Source organism: Panicum virgatum, chromosome 8K (genome assembly GCF_016808335.1).
Source record: "Panicum virgatum strain AP13 chromosome 8K, P.virgatum_v5, whole genome shotgun sequence".
Classification (NCBI taxonomy): domain Eukaryota; kingdom Viridiplantae; phylum Streptophyta; class Magnoliopsida; order Poales; family Poaceae; genus Panicum; species Panicum virgatum.
In genome coordinates, this window is record NC_053143.1 from 30841193 (window position 1) to 30858201 (window position 17009).

Consider the following 17009-nt stretch of genomic DNA (forward strand, 5'->3'; position numbering starts at 1 on the left):
TGCCACCATGCCATCCCAAGAGTCGTTCCTTAGGGATTGTACCTACTTGCATGGTTAGTGTGTGGTGGCCTCCGGGACGAGTTACCCCATCCGGTGGACATCATGCTAACATTTTCAACGAAAGTCTCGAGTTGCCTCGAGATCTTCCCGTTTTCAACAGCAGGTAACGCAGTAGCAATTTGACCAAGTTGAGTTTTGATAATTTTGTTGAAACTTAATTGATTTTTAAGAGTGGTAGACAAAGTTTCAAGCTTTACATTTAAACTTTCTAGGGTTTTGACATTGGCCAAGAGCTTTTTATTTATATTTTCATTGATGTTAGCTTGACCAAGCACAAGTTCTCTCAAGGGAGGTTGATTCGAATTGAAATTCAAATTGAAAGAACGATTGTAGTTATTACCTCCCTGGAATGGTGGACATGGCTGGTTCCACCCCTGGCCTCCTTGTTGTGGACGGTACCCATTGTTGTTGTTGTTGCTGAGGTAGGAGCAATCTTCATGGGTTTCGGGGCAGTCATTCCCCGAATGTCCATCGTTGCCACAGACTTCGCACGTGAAGTGCGAACCTATGGCGTAAACAGGAGCATGGATCAGTTGCTTGCTCCCTTCCTCCATGTTCTTGATGAGGAGGTCTAGTTTTGCGGCAATCATATCTATCTCCTTGACAGTATTCATGCCCTTTATGCGGGGTTGGAGTCGTTCATCGCTCCACCCTTGATTGGAGACCATCTTCTCGACCAATGCTTTGGCGCTAGCGATGGTTAGGTCGAGAAAGGCTCCTCCAGCAGCAACATCAATGTTGGCTTTGGATGTCATTGTGAGCCCGTTGTAGAAGCTTTGTAGGATGAGCCACTCGTCCATGCCATGATGGGGACAGGCCAGGATGTATTCCTGCAGCCTTTCCCAAGCTTCTGGGATGGATTCCATTCCCGTCTGCTGGAAACTTAATATCTTCCCGTGCAGGGCATTTGTTTTGCCCAGCGGGAAGAACTTTGCGAGGAACGCCTTTGAGCATTTGGCCCAGGTATCGATGTCTTTTTCCTTATAAAACCACTATTTCGCCTTCCCTAGCAGGGAGAAGGGAAACAGGCGAAGCTTGATAACATCGGTGGTGACACCCCGTATCACTACGGTGTCGCAGAGCTCCAGAAGGTTCTGCAAATGTGCATTAGCATCCTCATTCGGCTTGCCACAGAAACTGCTAGCCTGCACCATGTTGATGAGGCTGGATTTGAGCTCGAAGTTCACATCCCCAACGTTGATGTTGGGTCTAGTGGCCACATTGTCGGTGGAGGGGACGGAGAACTCGCGGAGAGTCTTTTCAGCCATAGCCTCAAGAACAAGTGGTGCTTCCGAAATGGGTTCCAGTGCCAGGAGAATAGCAGGAAGAAGCACGACGCGAGGTCGTGTCCTTCTCACGAGCTTCTTTGGATTGTCTATGTAGTTTTCCAACAGAGAGAAACCAGTCATACACTACCCCTGTCTTTTTTCAAATCAAAAATAAAAGAAGACATAAAGTGACATTAGCATGAAAGAGTAATGACTATATCCTGAGTACAAAGCCTAGGTTAATATCAGCACAATAACTTTGTTCACATGTCATCCCCGGCAACGGCGCCAGAAATGCTTGTTGGCATTTCTTAAGTCGCTACCGGGTTTGCGAAGACCTTGGCAACGGCCTCAGAAATGCCTATTGGCGGTCCCTAGTGCAATCACTAGAAATGAGGGCACCGACCCATCCTAGCAACTGCACCCAAGGGGTGCCACTCTCGTGGTATAATCTATATGATTACATATGGGTCCGCAAGCGCACGGATCTACCGTTGTAGCATTTCACCCGGAGAGTAAGGGTATCGTTATTTATTTTATCTAAAAGGATGGCACTGGCAAAGGTATTGTACTTTACATTAACCGTGACATCGTGCCTCAAGCAATAGGCAACACACTGACAAGGGTAAGTCAAGATAAAGAAATAAGCAAGGGCAATGCGACACAGCACACAACCACACTCCAGGAGGAAGGAATAAAAGAGAGAAATGACAAAAGAAAGGACTAATCTATCCTACGTTAAGTCAGCTGGAGCTTAGGCTAGTTTAGGTGTCCTAGTGCTTCTATACAAAGCTAGGGTTATGTTAGGACATGGTTAGGACTACAGGTGCCAGGAAAATGGGATAGCGGGGAGAAGGTCCCGCACCGGAGTACATCCAGTCCCGTTGCCTCTTTGCTTAAACTCCTACACTGAACCCGAACATCGGGGAGTACGCTAAACGCAACACAGCTGTTACGCCGGACGGACAGGGCTGTCACCACCTGCCGTCTACCCCAGTCACACCGTGGAGCATGGTCATATCCGAAGGATCCCACATACCCGAGCACCACGCTCGTGCATGAAGTCACTACCCTAGTGTCCCCGGGTCTCCCACCCTTCAGATCGACAAGTAAAACGCTAGAGCAAGCCCGAAAGCACAACGAACCCCTATCCATTCCCGGATTATCTAGCCTAACCAAGACCTAAGCATAACTCATGAATGAACTAAGTATGAATTGATAAACTATCAAGATAGCAAAGCAACCATGGCATATCTCTATATTATGAATAGAAGTCTGAGGAGTCAGATACAAAGCCATACCGGGAGCCGAGGATTGCTCAATGACCCTGAGGATGACTTGCTTCGCTAAAGAGAACTAGCCTAGGTCCACTACCTAGCTAAGAGCAAGAGAGAGAGAGCCTCCTTGGAAAGAGAGTGGAATGAGAGTGTGTGTGAGAGAGGGGGGAGAGAGGCCCTATTTATACTAGTGGACGTCGGTTCCCGCCAAATGCATATATGGAATGTGATCAGGTGACTTGGCAGCTACTCCTCCTCGAGATGCACCTGGATGGGATCCAAGCCAGGTTCGGCCGACCTGTAGGGTCGGCCGATCCCACCTTGGCGCCTCTTGTCCTTATCTTCTTCTGGTAGGCTGACGTGTGGGCCCTGATGTCATTCCTTGTGTGCATTATGCGTGGCGCGCCTGTTTGCTCTGCCAGATGGGCCCTCTTTGTAAGTGTGTGACGCCAGATGCGATCTTCTGTGTAGTTGTGTGATGTCTACTGCGTGTTTTTGTTTTATTCTACTCTTGCTCATCTGAAATCATTCAAACTCGAAATCAACTGTGGAGCAAGGTTAGTGATACAAATATGTGAGTAAGGCATATAGTTTTCCTTTATAATGAGTCTAGTTGACAGTCGAAATTGGCACTTAAGGACCGTTAACAGGGACGAAGAGGAGTATATGAGATGCATGTTAGTACCGGTTGGTAGCCCAAGTGTTGGCGCCTACCAACGTCACCACCGGAAAAACAGCGATGACGCCCGCAGACGCCAATTTGGGGTGGCAGTATTTCATCAACCATGAATAAATCCCAAGCGCACGGAATACCGCTGTAGCATTTTACCCGGGAGTATACCGGGGTCCGCAGGGAAGGCGGTGAGTGAAGAGATATAGACTAGTTGATGAACTTTATCTAGATTGGATATTCTCATGCATAAATAGGGGTAAGATATATAACATGGTAGGAGGTAGTGTGACACACACACAAACTACCCTCTAGATAAATAAATAAAAGAAAAGATAAAAGATGCTCTAGGCCGGGAGCAAGGCAGAAGTTAGAGCTCGAGTCAACTGTGCTAGGCTAGCTATATCTATGCCATCTTATGGTTAGATCGTCAGAGATTAAACTACACAACAGGGAGACCACTATCGAAGCAACGGGAGGAGCCCGTACACCCTCGACTTTATGCACCTCCTACCCCCCCATACCGAACGTGGAGGATTACTCGGGCTCGGGCAGGGCTGTCGCCACCTACCGGCTACCTCTACAAACCGTGGGTATAGTTGACATCCAGCAACTCTTAGCTAATCTAGACACCATGTCTACACTAGTAAGGGACTCTAGTGTCCCGCGTGGAGCCCCCACCCTCCGGTTAGATCTCCTTGGAAGGTAGACTCTAGAAGATATGGTTGTAGTAAATGTAGTCGTGGAGATCAAGTTAAGCACACCACTAACTCCTGTAATCTTAGGATAGTATCCCTATATATATATCAACACGCAGCCGAGAGCAAGCCAAGATAGGCAACCTCGTTCCGTCCAATTTTACATGGTAATCAGAGCCACCTTCCACAAAACAAATCTAATCCATGCCGTCATCCTCTTCCTCCATGGGTGCTCTTCCAGCTCTTGGTGCCCCCGTGACCGAGAAGCTAACCCGTGAGAACTACATCCTCTGGAAGGCATGAATAATGCCAGCCATTAGGGAAGCCAATCTTGTGGTGATCCTAGATGGAATGCTGCAAGTTCCAGAAGCCACCATGGAGATCATCAAGGACGACAAGACCAAGGCGGTCGTTCCCAACCCTGAGCACGGGAGATGGGTGGCACATGATCAACAACTCCTATCGTACATCCTCTCCCAAGTCGCGACCCTCACAACATCTGCGTCGGTCTGGGCGGCGTTGGAGACAATGTTCTCGGCACAATCTCGTGCCCGTATCACCAATCTCCGGATGCAGCTTGCAAATTGCAAGAAAGGCAACCTAACTGCCGCTGCATACTTCTACAAGATGAAGAAGCTCGGTGATGAGCTCGCAGCTGGTGGCAAAGTTCTCGAAGATGACGAGATGGTAACATTGATTCTTGTCGGACTCGACTACAACTGCAATCTGCTCGTCCAATCTATTGTGGGTAGGCCAACTCCAATCTCGGTGAGCAAACTTTACCCTCAGATGCTTGCTTATGACTCGAGACTTGAGTTGCTCCAGGAGAACTACAACAACGGCGGCTATCAATCATCCGCCAATGCTGCCTCACGTGGTCGTGGGAATTCCCGCAGACGTGGAGGCCGTGGCAGCCGTGGTGGCCGTAGCCCTACCAATGGTGGGGGTCGCGGCAATGGAGGACCCAAGTAGCAGCAAGAGAGCTCAGGCAACAAGCTTCTCTGCCAGATCTGCGGTAAGCCCAATCATGAAGCCATGGACTGCTGGCATCGCTATGATGAGTCCTATCAAGGACAGCAAAGCTCCAAGACTGCAGGTTCGGCTACCACCGGCTATGGGGTAGACACGAACTGGTACATCGATAGTGGCGCCACCGACCACGTCATCGGAGAGCTCGAGAAACTCACCGTCCGTGACAAGTATCACGAACATGTGCAGGTGCACACCGCCAGTGGCTCAGGTATGAGAATTAGTAGCATAGGTCATACAGTTCTACATACCCCTCATAGAAATCTTCACCTAAAAAATATCTTACATGTCCCACATGCTAGCAAAAGCTTTGCGTCTGTTCATCGTTTGACATCTGATAATAATGCACTCATCGAGTTTTATCCTGATCTTTTCTTGATAAAGGATCCATGAAGAAAATCATCCATCGAGGAGTAGAGTAGAGTCACGGAAGCAAGTCTTTGGAGCAATAAAGCTGTCTACCTCAAGATGGCATAGTCGTTTAGGTCATCCAACTTTTTCTATTGTTGATCGTGTCACTAAGAACAATAAGCTTCCGTGTATTAATGATCAGAATCTGAATTTAGTGTCCAATTCTTGCCTAAAAGCCAAGAACCATCAGTTTCCGTATCGAAAATCTACATGTGCATCAAGTGCACCACTTGAGCTTATTTTCTCTGATGTTTGGGGTCCTAAACCTGTTTCAGTAGGAAGGCACGCATACTATGTGAGATTTATAGATGATTATAGTAAGTACACTTGGATATATCTGCTTAAAAATAAATCTGAAGTTTTCCAGGTCTTTCACAACTTCCAGAACCAATTAGAAGGGAGGTTTGGTAGAAAGATTATTTCAGTCCAAAGTGATTGGGGAAGGGAGTATGAGAAGCTGAATTCCTTTTTCCAACGCATTGGTATATCTCACCACGTGTCTTGTCCTCATGCCCATCAGCAGAATGGCTCCGCAGAAACAAAGCATCGACACATTGTAGAAGTCGGCCTAGCTCTTCTTGCAAATGCTTCCATGCCTCTCAAATTTTGGGATGAGGCATTCCTTATGGCCACTTATCTCATTAATTTATTGCCCAGTAAAGTTATTAACTTTGAAACTCCTGTGCAACACCTTCTTAAAGAGTCTCCAAATTATGATTGTCTTCGCATCTTTGGTTGTGCCTGTTAGCCAAACCTAAGACCTTATAACACCCGCAAGCTGTCATTCAGATCTACACGTTGCGTTTTCCTTGGGTACAGTTCTCTTCACAAGGGTTTCAAGTGCCTAGAACCCAGCACTGGACGAGTTTACATCTCTAGAGAAGTGGTGTTTGATGAATCCATCTTTCCTTTTGAAAACTTACATCCTAATGCTGGTGCAAGACTTCGCAACGACATTCTCCTACTTCCTGGTCATCTTCTTAATCCAGATAGTGGGGGTGTAGACTGTACAGACCTGCATGCTGCTAATGATCATAATCCCTTTCCTGAAAGCAATGTGCAGAATTCTTTTGAAGATTCGTTGCAGCAGGATTCAGCCGGGGTGGTTCGCCCACAGGCGCACAATGACACAATGGATCCAGGTTCGCGATCCCAGGTGGATACGCCGGCCGGATCATGCACCAGATCCTAGGAAGATGCGCCTGAAGCACCAGCTGAACCATCCTCCGCTTCAGGCAGCTCGCCGCGTGGGGGTGCAGTAGAAACGACACCGGCCAGAGAGGCGATAGAACCAGCTGGATCCTGTATGCCAAGCTCTGGATCTGGTGTGGCTACAGCAGCACCTACACCTCCTAGGCCAAGGACTCGACTTCAACACCATATCGTTAAACCAAAATAGTTTACTGATGGCCATATTCGGTGGTGTAATAGCTGTCTCACTGGTGAGCTAGAAAGTTTGCAGGAAGCTTTCAGTGATCCACGGTGGAGGCAGGCAATGCAAGATGAATATGATGCCCTACTACATAATCGAACTTGGCATCTTGTACCACCGAAAGAACGGAGAAACTTGATTGACTGCAAATGGGTGTATAAAATCAAGAAGAAATCAGATGGGACTATGGACAGATGCAAAGCAAGGTTAGTGGCTAAGGGATTCAAACAACGCTATGGTATTGATTATGAAGACACCTTTAGCCCTGTGGTAAAAATTGCTACTGTCAGAACAGTTCTGTTCATTGCTGTTTCTAGAGGATGGTGCTTAAGGCAATTAGATGTGCAGAACGCGTTTTTGCATGGTGTTCTGGAAGAAGAAGTTTACATGCGACAACCACCAGGCTTTGAGAATGAAGCTGCACCTCATTTTGTGTGTAAGCTTGATAAAGCTATCTATGGATTAAAATAGGCTCCAAGGGCCTGGTACTCAAGGTTGAGTTCTAAACTTATTGAACTTGGTTTCCATGCATCCAAGTCAGATACCTCCCTATTCATTTATTCTAAGCAAGGAGTTACTTTGTTTATGCTTATTTATGTGGATGACATAATTGTCCCTGGTAATTCGAAGGAGGCGGTGACAGCACTACTCGGTGATCTCAAACAAGACTTTGCTCTCAAGGATCTTGGAGATTTACACTATTTCTTGGGCATAGAAGTGAAGCAAGATAGAGACGGCATAGTATTGTCACAAGAAAAGTATGCTTGGGAGATTCTGAACCGAGTAGGTATGAGAAATTGTAAGATCTCTACAACTCCCTTGTCAGCTTCAGAAAAACTTTCTAAACATGTAGGTGAATTGTTAAATGATGAACACAGTACCAAGTACAGAAGTGTCGTGGGAGCTCTGCAATATCTTACTCTTAGTAGACCTGATTTGGCATACTCAGCTAATAATGTTTGTCAGTTTTTACATTCTCCTACAACGGTGCATTGGTCTGCTGTTAAAAGGATATTGAGATATATCAGGTATTATAGTGATATTGGGTTAAGAGTCAAGAAATCTAACTCAATGTTAGTCAGTGCGTTTTCTGATGCTGACTGGGCAGGAAGTATTGATGATAGGAGGTCAACTGGAGGCTTTGCTGTATTTTTTGGAGAGAACTTGGTTTCCTGAAGTGCTAGGAAGCAAGCAACAGTCTCTAGGTCGAGTACAGAAGCAGAATATAAGTCTATGGCTAATGCTACTGTAGACTTGATCTAGTTGGAATCATTACTTGATGAACTTGGAGTCAAGTTGAGTCAGCCGCCATGTTTATGGTGCGATAATCTTGGTGCAACATATTTATCTGCAAATCCAGTGTTTCATGCGAGAGCAAAACACATAGAAATAGACTTCCATTTTATCGGAGAACGAGTCACCAAGAAGCAGCTACAGATACGGTTTATTTCATCTCAAGATCAACTTGCTGATGGTTTTACCAAAGCCATGCCACCGCAAAAGTTTGAAGACTTCAAGTACAGTCTTAATCTCTTGAACAAAGATGAGCTTCGATTGAGGGAGGCTGTTAGATGAATAGAGTTTTCTGTTCTAACAAACTTGTAAACTCCTGGTTGTTGTGCTTGACGAGATCTCCTTAGAAGGTAGACTCTAGAAGATATGTTGTTGTAAATGTAGTCATGGAGATCAAGTTAAGCACACAACTAACTCCTGTAATCTTGGGATAGTATCCAGATCAATCACAACTGTAAAACCTAGTGAAATCAACACTAAAAAAAGTAGTAAATTATATGGTTAATTTACTACTGTGCAGGATCAACGAAGGTCTGGTAAATTACAAGAATTGTGTACTATGCAGACAGTCAATTTACTATAACAGTGATGAAGCATTCAAAAAGATATTTGGTACCCAAAATCTGTGCAGCCTGATGCATAAAGTAGTAAACCTGCATGTACCTACAAGGAACCAAACAAAAATATATGAAACCAAAAAGTAGTAAATTATATGGTTAATTTACCACTGTGCAGTGTCAACGAAGGTCTGGTAAATTACGAGAATTGTACTACGAAGATAGCCAATTTACTATATTACATATGACAGTGATGAAGCATTCAAAAAGATATTTGGTACTCAAAATCAGTGCAGCCTGATGCATAAAGAAGTAAACCTGCATGTAAGGAACCAAACAAAAATACGGACTGCGGAGTATATGAAAGCATGGACGCTATGCAAGCTGTGGCTACAAAAGCTTGTAAAAGCATGCAAAGACAGCTGACCTAAAATGTACCTTTCCCTGAAGTGTAATGAGATAAAATTATAAGGAATGAACTAGCTTTGCACTTGACAATGAACACATTAGAATGAACAAGCTTTGCAGCCAATAAGAGAATGGAACCGAATCCTTTTCCAATGAGTAGACAGGTCCGTGAATAGATAGACTGGAATGACTATGTACGAGCCATGCCTTTTACACTGGTTCCATTCAGAGTCAGGTCTATTGTTAGGTAATTTGATATAGTCAGTAACAAATTCATTTACTGGAAAACCATACTGCATATCAGAACCATGTACTGAAACCATGAACCATGTATGCCATATTTATTTCCTAACCAAGAAATCAGTGGAAATCCGATTACCATATCCTAGTGTCTTCGATACACATACACAGCAGGGGGAGTTAATATCTACACTCATCAGGAAACACCGTGCCACACATTTGCTATATGAGTGATCGTAAATACAATACCATTGAAAAATCAAATGAAAGGATATCATGTCACCACGACATCCTATTTGTAAAATGATCCGTAGAACTGTAACCAGCTGACATTTGCATCTATTCGCGTACCCGTGCCCCGAGGTAAACACAAAATGAAAGGATATCATGTCACCACGACATCTGCAGCCAGCAAAAATCTATTGGACACTTTGTTCATGCATATCTAATTTAACAGTTCTCAAAATAGCAGCATGTTATGTTTCTTAAGAAAAACTAGATATCAGAGTAAAATCGAAGCTATGCAATCAGGAGTAAAATCGAAACTCATGATCTGGCTATACCAAAGCAAGAACAGCCAATTGCTTGAGGGTAATCAGACCAATGGAAATCGGCTCCCAATCAAAAGGGACGATGAAATCAGACCCCTAATATGACCTTAGTCTTCAGCTTCATTCCCTTCTCTACTGCACATCAGAAATCGGATGAAATAAACAAAATGAGATAGATTAGCCTTACTAGAACCGCTTGAAAGCCGGGACAGCACGACCTGGTCTCCCGTGCGCAGATCTAGTCGGGTCCTTGCCTTGGCCTGCTGGTGATAGCGTCCGGTCGCCACTTGAGGAGGTTCTACCATCACATATGAAGGGGCCGGGGCGTCGTCAGGCTGTCGCTGGGCGGCCGCCGGCTTTGCGAGGGCGGAGGGAAGAGAGCGACGGCCGCCTGACAAAGCAGCGGCGCACCGCTGTCCGACGGTGCTCGGATAGCCATGGGATGAGGATGGGTGTGGATTTGAAGCTGCGAATGTGGCCAGGACAGGATCGTCGCCGGCGGGATGGAATTTGGGCTTTGGATTTGTGATGGTCAACGGAGAAACGGGCGTAATTTCGGGCGTCGACGTGTCGCTCGGAGCCAAGCCAATAGAAATCTCGTGTGGTTTGGCTGACGAGACGAGCCGAGCCGAGCCGAGGTGGGACTTGGTGCAAGCGAGCCAGCGGGCTATGGTCGGTGCGCTCGATTTGATCCGGCTATAGAATTAGTTATTCTGTGACCGGCTATAGAGAATGACTTTTATATATATATATCAACACGTAGTCGAGAGCTAGCCAAGATAGGCAGTCTCGTTCCGTCAAATTTTACAATGCTAAGTGAGCTAAACACGAGGCAAGAAGTCGCGGGTTCGAATCCCCATTCACCGCAGGCTCGCATGAAAAATCACATTACTCTTGACTTGCAACTTGCGCATGCATGTGCGGGCGTCTTTGCAGGTTTAATACATTTTTTGACCAAAATACATTGGTAACCGTGAGAATTTTCACCTCATACTAAAGAGAGTCTTAGGCACCGGTTCTTTTTAGTTGATGCTGAAGAAGTCTCGGTTTTGGGGCCTTTCTCTTGTAGTGTATCTCATGAAACAAATACTTACCGTAAATTATTTACATGCAAAGGCTTAGAACGCCTCTGCTTATCACTTGGAGTACACACATAAAACGATCGCTCAAGCCTCCCTCACTGCTGCTGCCCGCTGCTCGCTGCCCCGCTCTACTCCTGCTATGATACGCTACTCCCAGCCTTGCCGAACTGCAGGTCTTCGGGTCATGCTATGCTACAATGAAATACAAAATAGGATAAAATTTGAGTGCTATGTTCCTAATATGAGTCTTCACAAAGAATGATAGTCACTATTACATGAGTCTTCACAAAGCATGATTAATTAGCACATAGCTAATTTTGATGCTTGTCGGCATTCCTTAGCGAAATCACTAAAATGGGAGTGTTAAGCCTGACTCCTGTGATGGCACCAAGAAACGCCCACTCCCGTGGTATAACTTTACGATTACAGAAAGAATCCACAAGCACATGGATATACCGTTGTAGCATTTCCCCAGGAGAGTAAGGGTATCGTTATTTATATTTTCCCGAAGAATGGTAGTGGCAAAGGTATTGCACTTAGCATTAATCATGACATTGTTCCGTAAGCAATAGGCAAACTTTGACAGGAGTAAGCCATGATAAAAAAATAAGCAAGGGTAATGTGACACAAGCACACAACCAACTCTCAAGGAAGAAAAGAATAAAAAAGAGAAAGAACAAAAGAACGAACTAAACTGTCCTATGTTAACTTAGGCTGGAGCTTAGGCTGGGTTAGAGGGTCTTAGTGCTTCTATTCAAAGGAGAGGTTATGTTAGCACGTGGTTAGGGCTGTTAGGGCACTGTTGGGGTTGTTACATCTTCGCATGAACTCCTACACCAAACCCGAATATTGGGGAGTGCACAAATCGCAACACAGCTGTTACGATGCGCAAACAAGGCTGTCACCACCTGCCGTCTACTCCAGTCACACCGTGGAGCACGGTCATATCTGAAGGATCCTGCAAACCCGACCACCACGCCCGTGTATGAGGTCACTACCCTAGCATCCTCGGGTCTCCCACCCTTCAGATGGACAAGTAAACGCTAGAGCAATCCTGAAAGCACAACGAACCGATATCCATTCCCGGATCATCTGGCCTAACCATATCCTTAGCATAACTTATGAATAACCAAAGCATGGATTGATAAAATATCGAGATAGCATAGCAACCATTGCAAAGCTCTATATTATGAATAGAAAGCTGACAGTTAGAATACAAAGGCATACCAAGAACCAAGGATTACTAGTCAACTCCGAGGATGACTTGATTCACTAAAGGAAAACTAGCGTAGCTCCACTACCTAAGCTAAGAGCAAGAGAGAGCCCCCTTGAAGAGAGAGTGCTGGAGGCCAGTTCCGCCATCTCCGCGTATGAAGGTCATCTGGAGACTTGGCGGCGACTTTTCCTCGAAATGCACCTGGACGGGTGACGCCGGATACGATATTCTGCTTAGTCTTGTGGCGTCTGCTGTGTGTTTTCGTCTTATTCTGCTCTTGCTCATCTGAAACAGACAATTCTCCAAAATAACTGTGGAGCAAGGTTAGTGATACAAATATGCAAGTAAAGCGTATAGTTTTCCTTTATTATTGAGTCTATTTGATGGTCAAATTTGGCACTTAAGGACTATCAACAACTCCCCCAAGCTATCCCGTTGCTCGTCCCGAGCAAAGTTTTAGACTTGTTATTCAGGAGTTGCTACAATGTCACTTTCCTGACTTATGCTCAAGGCACAACCGTCTAACTAGTGTTCATACTGGTCTGACTGGTGTATCCTGCAAGCTTGGAAATTCTTCCAAGATCAAGAAGAAGATGAGGCTGAGCTTCAAGGAACTTCTAGTCAAGTATGAGAAGAAAGGAGCTGATCAGAAGCAAGAGAGTCGGCCATATAGCACTAGAGATGCAAATTCACTACCAAGGCATCAATAGCCACAAGGATTTCACCAACAAGAAGGTAATTGTGCTGATGCACTGTATCCTTTTGTTGGGTCATATATGCCATTGTCTTGGCCATATCCTTTTTATTGTGCATCTAGTAACTATAACAGTATGTACATGCAACCATACATTATTTCTATCCAAAATATGGTGCACTACAACAACCGATTGCTTGCAATAGTAATCTGGTTAAGGGTAATGCATGTATTATTGTTAAACACTATGAGAACAGTGACAAGCAAGATTCAAAGTATTTACAGCCAAGGTGATGTCCCTCAGGCTTGTCTCACACTTAGAAGAGAAGACAGCAATGAATGCGCAAGAAAAAGTCCATGGAGCAACAGGTGAAGGTAATACCAGCAAGGTTAGAAATGGTATGGAGGCCAAAGCAAGTTGCTTCATCATCGCCTTGAAGTGGAGCAAGTTATGGTCGATAGTATTTATCGCCCTTAGAACAAATATATGGCGGATGAGTTTTTTGTCATCATCCTTAGACAATTTTGGTCCCAAAGATTATTTTTTCGCACGCAAACTTTGTCAAAAAAATAGGGGGGCATATGTTGATCATCAAAATTGGCATGGCTGTGCTGATCGGTCTGACCGGAATGCATAGACCGGTCAGACCGGTCAAGGTGACTTTGTCAAAATGCAAATGTGATTTCACCATTGCATAGCTCTTGTCGAGACAATCAAAATGCACATATGGAACGTTCGATTTGGACTTCGAATGAGGGAGTTGTGACTTTGGGAAGACTTGATCCAGACCTAAATTGGTCAGACCGGTTGGCTAGGGCGATCAGACCGGTCATTGTATTTTGGAGACGAATTTAATTAGGATTTCGACTCCTAATGGGGTAAGACCATCCCTCTCTATAAATATAAAGGGTTATGGCCGATTGAGGAGATACAACCCAATCGAACCAATCAAATCAATTTACCTTTATCGTTTTTACCTTTCTTCCTCGTTACCCTACTTTCCTAACCTTGATATGCCGTTCTTTCTTCGTCTCCATGGCGTTTGAGGATGCCCTATCTGGCCTACCGAGCCTAGGGCAACCCAAGGCGCGCCTGCCCTGATGGGGTCCCTCCCGGGTAGGCGTTTGTTGGATCCTCGTCGGGCTACCCCGGCGAGACCGGTCTGACCGGTCCACCATACCGGTCTGACCGGTGCTGCGGCGTTGCAAGGTGTGCCGCTGCTAGCCGCACGTTCTAGTGCATTCCTGTGTTGGCCTCGAATCAGCGTCAACCAGTGAGAAATGCAAATTCTGCAGATTTTCTGATCAAGTTGCTTAAATACGGTCTATAGCAAGCATCAACACTAGGTCTACAGGCTTTCAGAATACTACAGAGAAGTATGAGGCAATAGCCGATAGATTGCTGATCAACGTTAAATAAATTGTAAAATCCTATAACAACTCATAAAAGATCGGACCTAACAGAGACAATCTTATGAGTAGCTAAAAGAAATCATTAACTGGTAGATAAACTAAATGAAATTATAGGTAGATAAACTAAATGAAATTACACTGATACGCTTGTAACTGAAGCTTAGCAAATCTGATAAAGACGATACTTACGAACAAACCGGAGGTCGGACCTAACCGATGCAGCCCTGCTCACTGAAGAATATGTTGAATTCTACTCTACTCATACTGCTAGGGTTTGGCACGACAATTTAAAAAGAAGTTGTATTGATGTGTGATGATGTTCTTTACAAAACCCTAAGGTCTACTATTTATGACCAAATACTATGATTCCTAATCTGTCTCGAGTTTAACAAACTTGACCGAAAAGAAACTACTAGATGTACTATATTAACAACATACTTTCCAAAATAATTGGACTCCTACATCCCTTGATAAGGTCACCCTCTGGTCCGAATCATAGCCTTTCACTGGGCTGCCTTTGACCGACGTACTGGGCTTTGAGTTTTGATCATGACACGAAACAATCTTGGGCTGAATGGGCCATCGATCTCTCTGAAAATTTCCCATCAGCTTAATTCTTCTTCCAAAAATTATACTTGCAAAAATTATGACATCAACATCCGCGAAGGGACGAGATAATGTGGTCACAGATTAGAGGGACGCGGTGATTGATGGTAGTTAGTTCGGGGAGGTGTGACGGGGAATGGCGTCGTGTGTCGACACGACTGATGCTCTGGACAGGTCGAGCATGAAAGGCTGGGGGCACTCCGGCGCATGCAGCGTATCAGATGCAATGAAGGTAGATAGGAAAGATGGAATAAACTGATGAGTCCTTGGTTGGTTTCATGTGCCAAGTAATCCACTCATCATGTCAAATTTTAGACCGTGTGCATGCAGTCTAAAATTTCTTACGAATGTTTGATTTGAAAAATGTAATTTAAATTTTGCCTTAGAATTATTGTTTATCCTCCTATATTTTTCTCGGCAACGCAGGGGCCTTTTCCTAGTTGAAAAAAAAGTAAGCAAAGAATCCGTACGCTATAAGTTTTGCCAAGGAAGAATATTATTTTCTGCAGAATAAAACTTTATAATCTTGTCAAAAGGAAGTGTGAGTGGAGTCGGAATCTTTAAAGGTGACGTGCCCCCTGCTGATAAGTATCGATTCCTGTAGTTCTCTTTTCACGGTGTCCACTACTTAATATTCTCTGCGTACAATTTGATCTAGCCAAGTTCGATTTTTTTCACTCGTTTTATGAAATAGAAATATATAAGATTCAATTTGAGCGTCTGTGCTCCATAGGATTATGAGGCTTTGTCGATGAATTGAATGGTGCCCATCTTTAACAGATTTTAAAGCTAAGCCCCCGAGGATTTGTAGAAGTATCCGTGTGTATATACTACTTATGTCCCAAAAATAGTGGCATTTTAGCTATGTACCTAGCCAAACACTTGTCTAGGTGCATAGCTAGAATGCCACTCGAGGGACGGAGGAGGTAGTATTACTTATTATGCCGTGTGGAATAAAGTGAAACAACAGCTCTTTTGTTAGAAGTAATAAATATCTACCAACTTTACATTGTAGAAAGTATTGATAATAAATTACTGAAAAACAAAGATGCATCATGAATGTGCACACTTGCCTTTTTCCTGCTACTTCCTGGGAGGACGCCCTCTGCACATTAATTGTTGACACAAGAATGTGTCAAACCAAACTGAGCACGTAGGCAACCAGACCTGGCACATGTCAAATGTAATAACTTACTATACATAATATATTGTCGTCATCAAGTAGTAGTATAATGTAAAATTATTTTTTTGGAATCATCGTTTCATTAATTTGATGGAATTGTTACAATCGAATTGCAGACAATGGCTGCATGAAGCTAGGGATAATATATACTATATGCATGTAAACTTAATATATATACGGTGCCACACCACATATATGTTTATTTTGAATTAATTTTTATCTATTAAATAAGCACAGAAATGGGTAATTTCGAAATATATATAGCCGACATGGTTATAATGCAAACATGATTATTTTTAGGTACAAATTTAAGGAGTTATTTTAGACTAACTTTCATAATAGCAGATTTAGGTAATTTGGATCCAAATTTAGGGAGTTATTTTTCATGCTAGTTTCATAATGACAACGGTGGGTAATTGTTTGCAAAATGTAATAGCTCCAATGCCTATTATTAGTAGTGGCTACTAGATTGTTGGTTGGATGTTTATGATTTCTTATGTAATTTCTAGGATTTATCTTTCTGCCTTTTTAGTGAGGATTAACGTGGAGGCAATGTTAAGAACTTTTAATTAGTAATAGTAATTGGACTGCCAAAGACAAATTGGATTCTTCTTCTTATATATCGAGAATAATATGACTCTTAGCAAATCATAACAGCTGGGCAAAGATATGGAATGAAAACAAAACACAACACTATCAAAACCCTGAAATAAATAGCAAGGAGAAACTTTTGCCCAATCTTTTGTAACCCAGGCTGAAAACCCAGGCGCAAAATTAATTATTTGCTCGAACCTGCACATGTTTGGAACCTTAATTCACTGCTGGAGAAAGGCACATCTGTGCCGGTCACAGGACGGCTTAGTGCCGGTCCCTGTGGCCGGCACTAAATGGCCAGCACTAACGTGACAGACGTTAGTGCCG

At 44.0% G+C, this 17009-nt stretch overlaps 1 long non-coding RNA gene and 1 other non-coding gene across 2 annotated transcripts; one reads left to right on the top strand and one right to left on the bottom strand.

Annotated features, from left to right (window-relative positions):
• Positions 1 to 858: 858 nt before the first annotated feature.
• Positions 859 to 967, top strand: LOC120646550. The gene has a single exon (XR_005664454.1). It is a non-coding gene; the product is annotated as a small nucleolar RNA R71 (small nucleolar RNA).
• A 7221-nt stretch (positions 968 to 8188) lies between these two features.
• Positions 8189 to 10494, bottom strand: LOC120644399. Its single transcript, XR_005663704.1, has 2 exons — positions 10082 to 10494; positions 8189 to 8801 (listed from the first exon to the last, which is right to left on the bottom strand). It is a non-coding gene; the product is annotated as an uncharacterized LOC120644399 (long non-coding RNA).
• Positions 10495 to 17009: the final 6515 nt, after the last annotated feature.